Raw genomic sequence first — 13,446 nt, forward strand, 5'->3', positions numbered from 1 at the left:
ATACAGCTACACTAAAGAAATACAGGCAGAGTTAAGGACAGAGACTTAAAAGCTTTTTTCTGCTTTCTCCATTAAAGTCATTTTTCTCTTTAGTAACAGGAAAAGGAAGTACAAATACCAGATTGCATATTTAATGTGCAAAAAATACACGGTATTAAATAATTTAAAAATTATATTTCTTAAAAACATAAATTTTATCACTTCTCGTAAAATAAATTTATCCTTTTTATGGAGGAGGGGGAATTCTTCCTGAAAGGGTTACTAAATGTATTTATTTACATTTAACATAGGTTTCACACACATAAATAAATCAATTGCATTCACAACACATGTAACAGGCAGGGATCAATAACGCCATGAGAATCATTCCTTTTAGAATGTCCTAATTTTTTAAAATAATTTTGAGGCAATGATGTCTTATTAAACATTTTTAATAGCCACACAATTGAATTAATATTCCCACTTAATTTTTAGGACTGAAAAGAATCTCAAAGTTTTCTGAAAAGCAGGAAGGAAACACAAAAATCAAATTTACACAAGAGAAAAGAGTCTTTTTATTAGGTCATAATAAAAATTGGGCATCATTGAGCAAGTTTTAGAAACAAGAAGGTCATGATGCCTATGAATTTGAACTTAGAATGTCTCTCCAATGCCCGACCTAACAGCAAGATAACAGGAGGGTCACAGTTTCAAAATACAAAGAAAACATACATTTTTTAAAGAGAGTTGTTTTAAGGTTTTTATTGAAATTGAAACACAAAAAGCAATGCCAGTAATCGCAGGACACAGTGAATATAACTTCAGGGAACAAATTACTAACTTGTTTAACAAGGAACCAGTTTTCAGAGTTCATGAAAGAAAGCCAGGTCTAGTGACGCATATTTAATCACTCACGGAAGACGATGAAAGTAAAAAGATTCCACTGGGACATTAAATATTAAAATGCAACATGAAGAACACAGATCCTTTAAAGTCTTGGCAATACATATTAACTTATTCCTCATACAAATTATGTGTAAGACAAAGGTGTTTATAATACCAGCAGCGATGCTGCTGTTCAAATAATAAGCAGGCAATATTGTTCCTACTGGATTAAAAGAATGAGAAAGCTTAAGAAGGGAATTTTCAAGCGCATGTAAAATGTGGTAAGCTACTGGAAGTTGGGACATGGAAAATTTGAAAGCAGTGAAGGTAATTCACTTACCAGGAAATGATATAAAAATAATCAACTCATTCAATGAAAACATAATGCAGAATTAGGTCAGCAACACTGAAGACATAATACAGAATCAGGTCAACAACACAGACCTAGAAACCTCTTTCCTGTCTCCCCACTCCATGCGTACTTCAGTCAATGCTGGCTACATTTTCACCAACCAATCCAGGGTTTAAAAGCTAGAAAAGAACAACAGTTAGGTGAAAGGAGGCCCCCAGCCCCCATGAGAGCATCAAAGTATGTAAACCTACGCCTCTTCAGAGCCAAGGGCCATAGGAACTTAGAGCTGGAAGTGGACGTGCGAGTACGGCTGAATAGGACATTAACTGTCTCCACAAAGAACAGTTTTGCGTTGCTTGACCAGGAGTCAGCCTTGGAAACTTCCATATCTCTATCACCAGAGAATCTGCAAAGGAGGGAGGGAGGGAAAGGGGGGAGCTGCAAAACCCATCTCTCCCCATTCCAAGACTCTAGGTGGGCTGGGTGAGTGAGGGACGTGTCCCATCTGGTCCTGGTTAAGACTGGCAAGAGCAAGGTTAGCTCCTCTGCCTTCTCCTCTCAATTTCACCTCTTCTCTCCCTCCTTCTCCCCAGATGTCCGGGACTTAGACGGTGTGTGAATAAAGCTGCCATACGTATACTCCAAAACTTTTGCCTTACTCTACTCTCCACTCCAATTTCTTCTTGCTCAACTGAGCTGGGGATGCTAGAGGATGATCTGAAGATACTAATTCACATTAAAGTGTGAATAATTAACAGGCCTTCTCCCCACCTCAACTCCCCACTCTCTCTCGCTGCTAAATCTAGTCAATCTCCTAGTCCCTGTATTTTAGGCAGTTTGGAGGACTTTGGGGATAGGTTGGGGGTGGGGAGTTGTTTGTTTTTCTGTTGCCCCATCAATCACACCACTTGCTGGCCTTGGGAAGTGGCAAGGAAACAGCCAGGTGAAACTTGGAACTTTTTGAAGGGGCCCCCTGCTCTCCTTTCTCCCACTGCCAGTCAAGGAAGACAAGCCCAGACCACCTCATCCCACCTCCCCTCCAGTCTTCTAATTTTAACAACGGAATGAGGTTCTGACACATGCTGCAACGTGGATGAACCTTGAGCATATTACGCTAGGGGAAAGAAGCCAGACACAGGAGGGCAAATATTGTATGATTCCACTTATATGAGGTACCTAGACTAAGCAAATTCATACTGAAAGTACAAGAGAGGTTACCAGGAGCTGGGGGGGAGGAGGCAATGGAGAGTTCCTATTTGGGATGATGAAAAAGTTCTGGAAATAGATAATAGTGATGATTGTAAAACATTGTGAATGTACTTAATACCACTGAATTGTACATGTAAAAATGGTCAATTTTATGTTATGTATATTTAACCACAATTTTAAAATTACAATAAAAAACAAACGAACAAAAATTAGCAAAGGGAGACTAATCTCACACCTAGCTCCCCTAACCCTCAACTCACCCATCCCTCATTGAAACCAGTTTCAGTCCTGGAACTTCAGAGTCTGTCTGTCCTCTCTGTTTCCACTAAAGTTGGACACATCTGTCAACCTGAGCAAGTCTGGCCCCCAGAGCAGACCATGGAGGGACATAGAGAGGCTCAAGTGGTTCCTGATAGCATGTTCCAGAACAGAGCTGCAGAGGGAGTTCAAGCAATGTCTCCTTCTTGCATTTTTCTTGTTCTCTCCAGCAGCAGACCCCACTCTTGTTCCCCAAGCTCCTCTGTTCCATCCTTGAACCAAACTCCCCAGGGCCAAATTAGTAGGTGGCTTTGCTCCTGCATTCACTATGTTCAGGTGAGCCTTGCTATGACCCAGGCAAATCCATTCCCGACACTGAGTGGACTCCACTGGACCCTTGGCAGCTGGGGTGGGATGCCTCAAATAATTGGACTAGTTACTGGTAAAAAAAAAAATAAATAAATAAAGTGGAGTTTTGCCTCCTCCTTTCTTTACCATGTGCTTAGTATCTTTGTAATGCAACATTTATTCATTCATTCATTAGATATTAGCCACTAATTATTATGCCATGCAACTGTGTTGTATAGTATAATGTTTAAGAGCACATATCTGAAGACAAACTTCCATGCACTAATGTGTGACCCTGGACAGTCTCCTCAACTCCCAGTGCCTCAGTTTCCTCATCCATAAAGTAGAGATAATAGTCGTGTCTATCTCATAGGATTGTAAAAAATTAAATGTGTTACACATAAAAAATGGTTAGGAAATCACCTAGCACATATTGAGCACTCAAAGTAAGTTGTTCTTCTTGTTATCTGAACTGCTTTATCACCCTCCATTTTCATTGCTCATTGCTGATGTGACATTTTTAATTCCAATGTCTGACACTTTCACCCCACAAAAGTAGAGGCATGTGATACAAGGTGACTTCACTTTTTATTTAATAATTTTCTCTACAGTTTTTTCATCTCTTGTACTATACGAGTCAAAATACCAGCCAGCCATTTGGCACATACTAATCCAACCAAAGTTCTCCACCTCACTAGAATTCTCAAGAAAGATAACCTTTTTTTTTTTTTAAACCTGTAGGATCCAAAAGATGTAAGCAGAGGTGAATAGAGCGGAGGGGTGTAGACAGACAAAGAGTTCTGTGGTAATGTTTGAAACTCTGGCCAGTTATTCCCGTCTCTACCCCCTCAGACTTCCCAATTATATGAACCCACAAATTCCCTTTTTTGCATAAACTGGTTTGAGTGTGGAGTTTCAGTCACTTTCAACTAAGAGAGTTATGACTGATAACCTCAACAACGATCTCATTAAAAACAACAGTGAAAATATTGATACCCTTTTGAGCTCTTCCCCAGTGTTATTTTTGAAGTAATTTTAACGAAGAGTAATAAAACTAATTTTGGGGTAAAGGCCCGAGGAAACGGTTGCACACCTTCAATAAGTGAAGATGCTCTTAGGAACAGCAAAAACGGGTTTAGAAGGCATCATCTTGAACCCAAGGCAGTATGTTCATCAAAGACTTTACAAAGTGTTAAAAGAACTAAGAGCCCCATCCTTCAGGCACTTCTTTCCTTCCTCAATGCCTATTCCACCCTCAACCACACTGCACAAAAGATAGGGGTTCATGCTGCCTCCATTCACACCTAGAAAAGATTGCTGTCCACTGGGGGTACCCTTGCTGTCCCTTGAAAGACATTAGGCATTGCCTCCTCAGTGAGGTCTTCCCCTGCCCAGAGCCTGAACTCCTGGGCTCCCATGGCACTCCTCTTAGCATTTATGATTCTATCATCTTTTATTTCTACGTCTGTTTTACCTACTAGTCCTTAACATGCTTGAGGGAAGAGACTTCCACACTCATTTCACCAATCACAGCATCTGGCACAAACTTGGCACTCAATACAGGGTGATGAACGAATGGGTTGAATCTTCCTGACACTGACCTCCTTAGGCTTCCGCTTTTGGTGTGTTTGCACACTGGACCAGCTGTTCACCACCTGCCCACATTCTCTGAGTGAGACCCATCAGGACCCCTGCCTCCCCCTGCTGCTCTTTGGCCCAGCCTCTGTGTCCTTTCCTCCCCTAATCTGCCTGCTGCTCCCAAGGCTCAGTTCAGACATTACGAGTCACGAAGAAATTATCAAGAGATGAAAATCCCCTTTGGGATCTGCTGAATTTTGATTTCACCATCACAGATGGGGAACTACGAAATGTACAGAATCTTTCAAGGTCTAAAATGAGTTATCAGGAGCTACGAACTGTAGATGACCATATACTGGAAGGTTTGAGCATCCAGAGACACACCTGCAGACAAAAGACGTGCAAGCACGTGCACACAGTTGCACACACTCTCATAAACACATGCAAAAGATTACTGAACATTTTACAAATTTAGAAACGTGCTAAGAATCACTTTATGTTGGTGTAAGACAGGAGTTGCACAATCCTCCAACCAAATTATTTTCCTCCCAACAGAGACAAATGTTGCTAACATTTCATTTTCCCATGTAAAGAGTACACTATTCAACAATATGTTTATTTTAGTAGAAAATCAGAGCATTCTTCAGGAATTAAAAAACTGTGTGGCAACAATATTCAATAAAACCCCAGATGACTAAACAGTCTGGCCTCAAATATATGAGGGCAAACGAAGCTTACATCTACCTGGCAAATGTTTATCTCAGGTGTTTTCATAGCATCAGAAATAAACTAATTAGACTTAATTTAACAACTCAAGTGACTTTGGGTCTCTCGCTTTTTATCTAGTCTGAATCCTAACAGGAAAGTCAATGAAATATAAATATTTAACCATCATTTTTGCTTCAAGGGAGGTTTGAGGTTGGGCAACAGTGCTTGTATGAGCATCTTCTAGCGGTTGACAAAGCTATCTGTTTCTAAAGTAACATGAGCCGTTGTAAAGAACTTATCAGGACCACCACACAGGAAACTACCTACCTCCCCCCTTACTTTCACAGCATCACAGACTTCACAATTTGAGTTAAAAGTAATTTCTAGACATGACAGCTATATGCAAATGCAAATTTAAGACCAAATCAAAGTCAAGTGTAAAAGTCGGGATTAGAAAATTCAGACTTGAAAAAGATTTAGGAGTCATTCTAGTTCAACTGCATCACTTTCCTAAGGAACACACTGAGAAAGACTTATAAGATTTACCCAAAGTCACAGAAGTGGGGACGGAACTGCAGGCTCCAGACCAGATTCAGGTCAAACGTTTTCTCTCACAGTTCATACTGCTTCCCTGAAGACTGAAGTGCTTGCCCTAACAATCCACCCTCACCTATCAACACTTAGGATAAGAACAATGGGTGTCTCATGTATCTAAAACAATATCAGTAGGTTCATCTCTAAACAAGGACAACGCTATAATTGTTTTAATTGGCTGTATAGGGCTCCCTCCCTATCACTACTAAGAGAAAACGAAACCCCAATTAGTGAGGGCAGATTGCAACCCAATCTTTATCTAACCTTAAAGCATTCCTAAATTCCTAAAGATTAAAAAAAAGTCTGAAATAAAACAAAACTAGGATTATCATAATCTCCGGCCTGGGGTGTGGGAACAAACACACCAAAACATTTGTATTGAATTTGTTCATGTTTTTGGAATATCAAAACCATCTGATATGGATTTACCTAAGTTTTTACAAACCATTCACTATTGAAATTTACATCAAGCTGGTTCATTCTGTGTTTCCTTGTGTAAACTAAAGCAGGATTCTTAATTATAGTCTAAAGCGCCCTCTAGTGTTCATATGTAAAAACTTCAAGACAAGGGGCCATCCTTCCTAGCAATGGCTAGGGTCCCTTTTGGCCTTGGACAGTCCTGCCATCCTGTTTGGTTTAACATTTGCCTGGATATTTTCAGTCTAATGAAAATATTAATAGTTGCACTAACAGACGCTTGGATTGGCATAGTATCCCTCTGCTTTGTATTTCCAAGTTTCCTCCATGATCTTATCCAGTAGTGTGAGGCACATGAGTGTGCTATGGACTGAAAGGTTGTGTGTCCCCAAAAGTCACATATTGAAGCCCTAATTCCCAATGTGATAGTATTTGGAGGAGGGGCTTTGGGGAGGTGATTAGGTTTAGATGAGGTCATGAGGGTAGGTCGATCTCAATCTCTCTGTCTCTCTCCTCCTTACGCATATAAGGCAAAGGCCATGTGAGGACATAGCAAGATTCTGGCCATCTGCAAATCAGGAAGAGGGTTCTCACAGACACCAAATCTGCCAGCACCTTGATCTTGGACTTCTCAGCCTCCAGAACTGTGAGAAATAAATTTCTGTTGTTTAAGTCACCTAGTCTGTGGTATTTTGTTACAGCAGCCTGAGCTAAAACAGGCAGTGGACAGAGAGGTCACCCTAACATGTGGTTAAATCCGAAAGAAAGCTAACAATGACCCATCTCTATTTTCTCCAATCCTTTCCAAACACAATGGCACTAACATTTCCTTTTCAGGACAGCAGGGCACTTGCTTACAAAGGAAAATGCACTCAAACAGGAGCTGCCAGGCCAGCTAACCCCTCCAGCCTCTCTGAGAGCTGCTGCCCTTTGGATTTACCAGCTGGGTGTGCCACGCTCCCACCTTAGAAGATGCATGGCACTGCCACAGCACAGCTGGTGGGGTCAGTAGGAAAGGTGGGAAATTATGGGTTAGGGATATGTGAAATATTTGCAGGGAAAAGAGGCCAAGAATGCTGCCTTAGAGCATATAGAAACCAATCTGGACACTCTTGCCGTAACAATTTAGTCATCTCTTGTATGACGTATCTATAACTATCACGTTATTGTTTGGTGACATTTTATTTTGCAATAAGCCCTTTCAACCGCAATAAGCTCAAAAGTGGAAGTCTATATTTAGTAAACTATTAAGTGCTGAATTTCCAATTCTTAAGTTAATGATGAATGTGAAATTGCACAAAATGTCATCATTTGCCACCCCCACAGCCATGAGGGACAAAATGATATCACTAACTGAGAGAAAATGGAAAAACACATCTGCTGAAGAGGCATTAAAATGGACATCAAAAATCAGTCGCTATTTTGAGCATCCTGTACTTGTAGTTTATGATTTATCCCACGCAGCTGCAGAAGGTGCTTACATAACAGATCCAGCGATTGCTCTTCGAAATCACCTCTGCCAATTTCTTATTTCAACTGTTTGTGTATGAAAGGGAAGCAAAAGCCATAATGTGTTCCCAGTGAAAGCAGAAGAATTTTCTAAACAGTACAATGTTGCTAATTTTATATCCATGCTACCAAGGCTTCACCTAGAAAGATCAATTAATTCCAATAACGTTTTGATTTCTTTCATCTAATTCATAGAATCACAGTAAAGCTATTGGAAATTTAGTCTAAGATGATACGTCTGACATTATTGTGAATCTTTCTGTAAATTTAGTTTAAAAGTTCAACATTAAAAATAAGAGTGTTTCTGAAGTGATAATATAATTTTGGTGGAGCCTGGCGTGCACGGTAAAAACTATATTTTACTAAGATATCTAACTTTAAAATTAAGATATGGAGCAGAAATATAACTGGAATTGGTTATAGTGTAAATGTAAGTCATAATTTCATCCAAAGAAGTTGCATGACTGTACCAACTTAAATAGAAGCTGAATTTGTCAAAATTCACAAATTTTGAATACGCCGCATAAACTACAAAATTTTTGTGATGTAGCTGATGTCGAATTAAAAAATAAAAACACTTCAGTACGGTAGTTCTGACTTCTCTCGCTGATGCCCATCATCAGCTGGAACTACTTAAGAAATCAATCTGTGTCCTAACAATAGAATGGAATTTTTTTGTAATTGAGTCCTCTAGATTTTGGGTGCATTTTGTTCAATATCACCTAGAAATTTTAATCAAAGAATTCAAGGAGCACCAAAAACCTTCAGCTTTTTAAGCTTTTGGAGAATTACAATTATTGAAAAGCAAATCTTGCAAAAAGGAAGACACTGAAACAACTACAGTAAAGAAAGAAGTGAACAAATTAAATGATGAGCACTCAAGTCATGTCTAAGATTTAATTTTGAAATTGCTCTTTGGAATGAAGTTTTTCAGGAACTGAGAGTCGACTCCTTGTCCAGTTCAGGCCAGTTGAGACCACTAGGTTATCAGCTGTGCCTTTGAGGATGACCTCTCCTGACATCAGGGAGCTAAAGACTCCACCCTCAGATCATGGTAATGCCGCCATTTTGTGAACATGCGTCCTATGAAGCGCCATGAAGCTTGACTACACTGCACAGATCATCACTTATCTCCCTTGTCCTTACCTCCAATCACCTATTCCCACACTTCAGGCCACCCAGTCCTTTATCCCATAAATCTTCCTAAGTCCCCATTGTCAGGGAGGCGGATTTGAGATTGGTTCTCCCACCTTCTCACTTGGCTGCCTTGTGATTAAACCCTTTCTCTTTGCAAACTTGTCCTCTTGGTGACTGGCATAATCATGCAGCAGGCAAAATGAACCTGGGTGGGTAACAAAACTTTTACAGTGCCCACTAGAATGGAACAAAATTAAGAGGCCCTACGATTTTGTAGCATCTCAGTTTGAGGAAACACCAAAAGAATCATATCTGGAGATAAATTTGATGAACTTCGTCTTCTAGAAATATCTGTCAAGGAAAGGTGCTCTGAACAGAGGCCAAAAAACCCAAACAGTATTAAGGTTATATTTTAGCTGATTACTTATACATTTTAATACAAAAATGTTACAATTGAGAATACTATCCATTAGCAGAATTCAGTTTTCACCCAATAACTCAGTTCTGTAGAGAGATTATGTTTCTCAAGGAAAAATATGGTTTACAGATAAGAGTCAATTTCAACTTGTTAACATAGTGTACAACTTCAGAAAATATTAGACGTTATGAAAAATTAAAAATAATGTGTCCATATCAGGAAAAAAAGTGCATTCTTTAGAAAAATGCCAGCAATGTGGTATTATTGCCAGATATGACCAAAAAACTGAGTATGTAAAGATGTAACATAAATCCTTCTACTTATTTTTAATATTCAAATAAGACAACATAAATGTTTTATTTTTTATTTTGCTTCAATGCACATGGATATTTATTTTTTGGAAAGAATTTCAATTTCAAAAGTTTTTAAATAGAACTATTCAGTAGGCCTATCAATATAATAAAACTAATTTTCAGTCAATATATAAATAATTTTTAAATTATATATAATATTGATAAATTATATAATATGTATCATTTTAACACCCTTTTTCAATTTTGAAAAGTTTGGATAATAAATTACCCTAATAACAGCTACCATTTACCAAGAGCTTACTACTTATCAAACACTATATTTGAATAGTTTTGTCAATTTAATCTTTACAAACACCTCAAAGCATAGGAATTATTATCTTCATTTTATCTGGTGACAGTAAGTGGCAGAGTAAGGATTCTGTACCCAGGCTGTCCCAACATTGGCCTGTGCTCCTCAGTCACCATGCTCTGCTGCCTCCTCCCTACATTACAAGACACACAACATGCCCACCACAGACAGAGTGTACTGCTAGGTAATTATCATGAACTTGCTTCCATCCTGACCTCCAACTCCATCACCCACGTGGCCAAGGCTGTGCATTTTCAGGATAGCTGGCACAATCAGGAGGCCAGACTACTGCTGCAAATCCTAGCAATTAAGCGGCTCCATAGAACTTAGGAGAGTCACACCTACCCCACATCTCTCAAGGTGTGAGTGACTTTCGCATGTGTAACCTCCAGTTCTGCAAAATCTTATTTTCAGTAGCATCCAAGACACTTAAGGGGAAGACTATAACGTAGAGTTCTTACACTGATGTGAATTAAATGGTGTTCAATCTCAGACCTTACGTTCACTAAAAGTACAAATTCTTTATAAGTCCCTAGCTATCCTATCATATAGAAGATGCTTCAAAAGCAACAATAATAAATTTAATCACTAAACTTAGCACTTGGTACATATTCTACTGTCTTTAAGTGTCACCATTGAGACTGAGAACTCTTAAAATATGATCATGTTTAACCTAGGTACTTGTTTTTCTGATGTTTTCATTGTATTTTAATTGTCTCAATCATGTTTTAGATATACAAAAGCTTTTCTTTTAAAAAGAACAATAACAAAAAGGCATTATTTAGTAGATAATTAACAATTATCGCTACTAGGTAATGAAAATATATAAAGGACCTGTTAATTGGATTTAAGCCAAAATAACTTTTTGAATCTACTGAGGATAATAAACTGTTGCCTGAAGAGGTTTGTTTTGGATTAGGATCCCCCAAAGTGGGGATTTGGTTTGATTTGAGACAGATTTGATTGCAAATAGTTGATTAGGGAGGTACAGGGATTAATGGGAGAGGAGCAGCCAGAAAGGGAAGATGGTTAAGAAAGGCTGGGTCATTAAGCCATGACTAGAACTTGACTCCACCAGGAAGCTCTGAGACAAACTGGCCTTACAACAACCATCCTACCCAAGGAGTGTGGGAACTGGAGTAATTACACCCTAATTCCCATCAGCCATTGATCGAGGCTTCCTGAGGTTGGTATTAATTCCCCAGCATTTCCAGACACTTGCTGTTGCAAGTCTGACGCCAATGAAATGATAAGGTCTTAAAGGAAATGGGCAGGGCACCGACAGTATCTGCAACACCCTTCCCAGGGTATAATAAATTCTTACATGGAGTAATTATGCAAATACTAGCAGCTAACTGCCTGCCCCCTCTCCACACCAAAACAAATAGTCAAAATCTAGCAGTGGCAGGGCTAATCTTCCTCAAAAAAAAAAAAGAAAAAATTCCAGCAGTGGCAGTTTTCTAAACAATTAGAGCCAAGGAAAATAATTGTAATTTTAAACATCCTTTCCCAAACAAAAAATTCCTAGAACATCAAATAATTTAATATTGTTATATGAAATGCACAGAAATAAAGATTTAATTTAAACTTCTATTAGGCTTTGCGTTGCAAAATATTGAGAAAACCTATGAAATCGGCCCCGCTAAAATATAATAAGAATTTCCCAGCCTAATCAGATCCCAAAACAGTGTCAATGAATCATTTATAGATTGAGCTGGAGGTGAATATCAACTAGAAACACAAGAAGCTGTGTATTCCAACACTCCAAAAAAGGGAAGGCCTTGTCCCTGGCCCCCTAATGGATCCAAATGTTTATCTTTTTTAAAGAGAAATATCAAGGTTTCTCATTTCGTTTATTGGTTGGTTGGTTGGTAATTGACAGACTAGGCAACGGTGATGTTCTCCAGGAGAGAGTGGGGTTTGTTTGTTTCTTTGTTTTGGAAGCATACTGATGTTACTTGAGTCTCCAAAGCTCTCACCCTCTGTGGCTGCCCCAAGTTCAGGCAATGAGCCTTCTAAGAGATGCTCAAAGGAATGCAGTTTTCTCTACATATCACATGGCAAGCCTAGAATCTGTTGAAGAATTTCTCACCTAGTTTTCACCTCTGCATGTCAGTCACCCATTTTACATCTAAACCCCGCCCCCCTCAAAAAAATGACAAGCATTCCCATGGCCACATCCTGGGTGGATCTTAAAGAGTATTGGAAATAACACATGCAGCTGTTAGCTTCTCCAAATACACAATCCGAGGCATTTAAATGCACAGTCTGCAATGCTGGCAGTGAAAGACCAGAATAACAGTTACTTTTTTTTTTTTTCCCAAAGATAAATGCTGGATTATGCCTGAAAAAGGAAAGTCAGTCTAACTCCTCGGCAAAGAAGAATGGTACCAATGTCAACGGGAGGAAAAGCTTTCTGGGAAGAATGCACAGCCTTGACTACTCAAAGGCCTTGTAAGGAGAAAACAACTTGGTTTTGTCAAATTTTGGAAAGAAAAACATTGATCTCAACTGCTTTCTAAAATTAAGAACCAGATTTTAAGTATATACAATAAAAGTTAGTTCTGGTTTTTCTCTGGGTGAAGGAATTCCAGTGATTTTCATTTTCTTCCTTAGGTACTTAAGTATTACTTAATTTTTGGACATGGAACATACTATTTTTTATAATCAAAAGTATATGTAAACTCTATTGACTTTGAAAAAGTGAGGGAAAGACCAAATAAGTAGAAAAAAGATTTAAGAAGAGAAGAAAGCGGCCAGCCCGGTGGCACAGTGGTTAAGTGCATACATTCCACTTTTGCAGCCCGGGGTTCGCCTGTTCAGATCCCAGGTGTGGACATGGCACCGCCCATCAAGCCATGCTGTGGTAGGCATCCCACATATAAAGTAGAAGATGGGCACAGATGTTAGCTCAGGGCTAATCTTCCTCAAAAAAAAAAAAAAGAAGAAGAAGAGAAGAAAGAAAAGGGAAAAGAGAATGTGAACTCCTCATTCATTTATTCAGTCATTTGACAAAGAATTCTTCAGTCAGACACCATTGTAGGGCACAATAATTATAGATTGTGGCTGTTGTTAAGGAAACAAATAAAGAGCTTAGACAAGGAGCAGAGAGTACCACAGGTGGAGTGGTCAGAGAAAGTCTATCTGAAGAAATACTTAAGCTAACCTTCCAAAGAATCAAAGCTAACCCTGTGAAGAATGGTGGAGAAGCAGTATGTGCAAAGGCCCTGAGGCAGGAAAACCTTAGGGACTTCAAGATGACTTTGTGACTAGAATTCATAAAGGAAGAGGCAGAGTGGAATGGCAGAAGGGGTAGGGGAGGATTAAAGAGATAAGCAAGAACCAATTCCTTCAGGCAACTGAAAGCCCAGATAAGGAATTCATATTTTAA

At 39.0% G+C, this 13,446-nt stretch overlaps 1 protein-coding gene across 12 annotated transcripts in view; it reads right to left on the minus strand.

Annotated features, from left to right (window-relative positions):
- The window catches only part of RNF144B (ring finger protein 144B), a 306,085-nt gene that overhangs the window by 259,548 nt on the left and 33,091 nt on the right, over positions 1-13,446 (minus strand). The gene's annotated exons all lie outside the window — the stretch shown is intronic.

The sequence above is a fragment of the Equus asinus genome, chromosome 8 (genome assembly GCF_041296235.1).
Source record: "Equus asinus isolate D_3611 breed Donkey chromosome 8, EquAss-T2T_v2, whole genome shotgun sequence".
In the NCBI taxonomy this organism is placed as follows: Eukaryota; Metazoa; Chordata; class Mammalia; order Perissodactyla; family Equidae; genus Equus; species Equus asinus.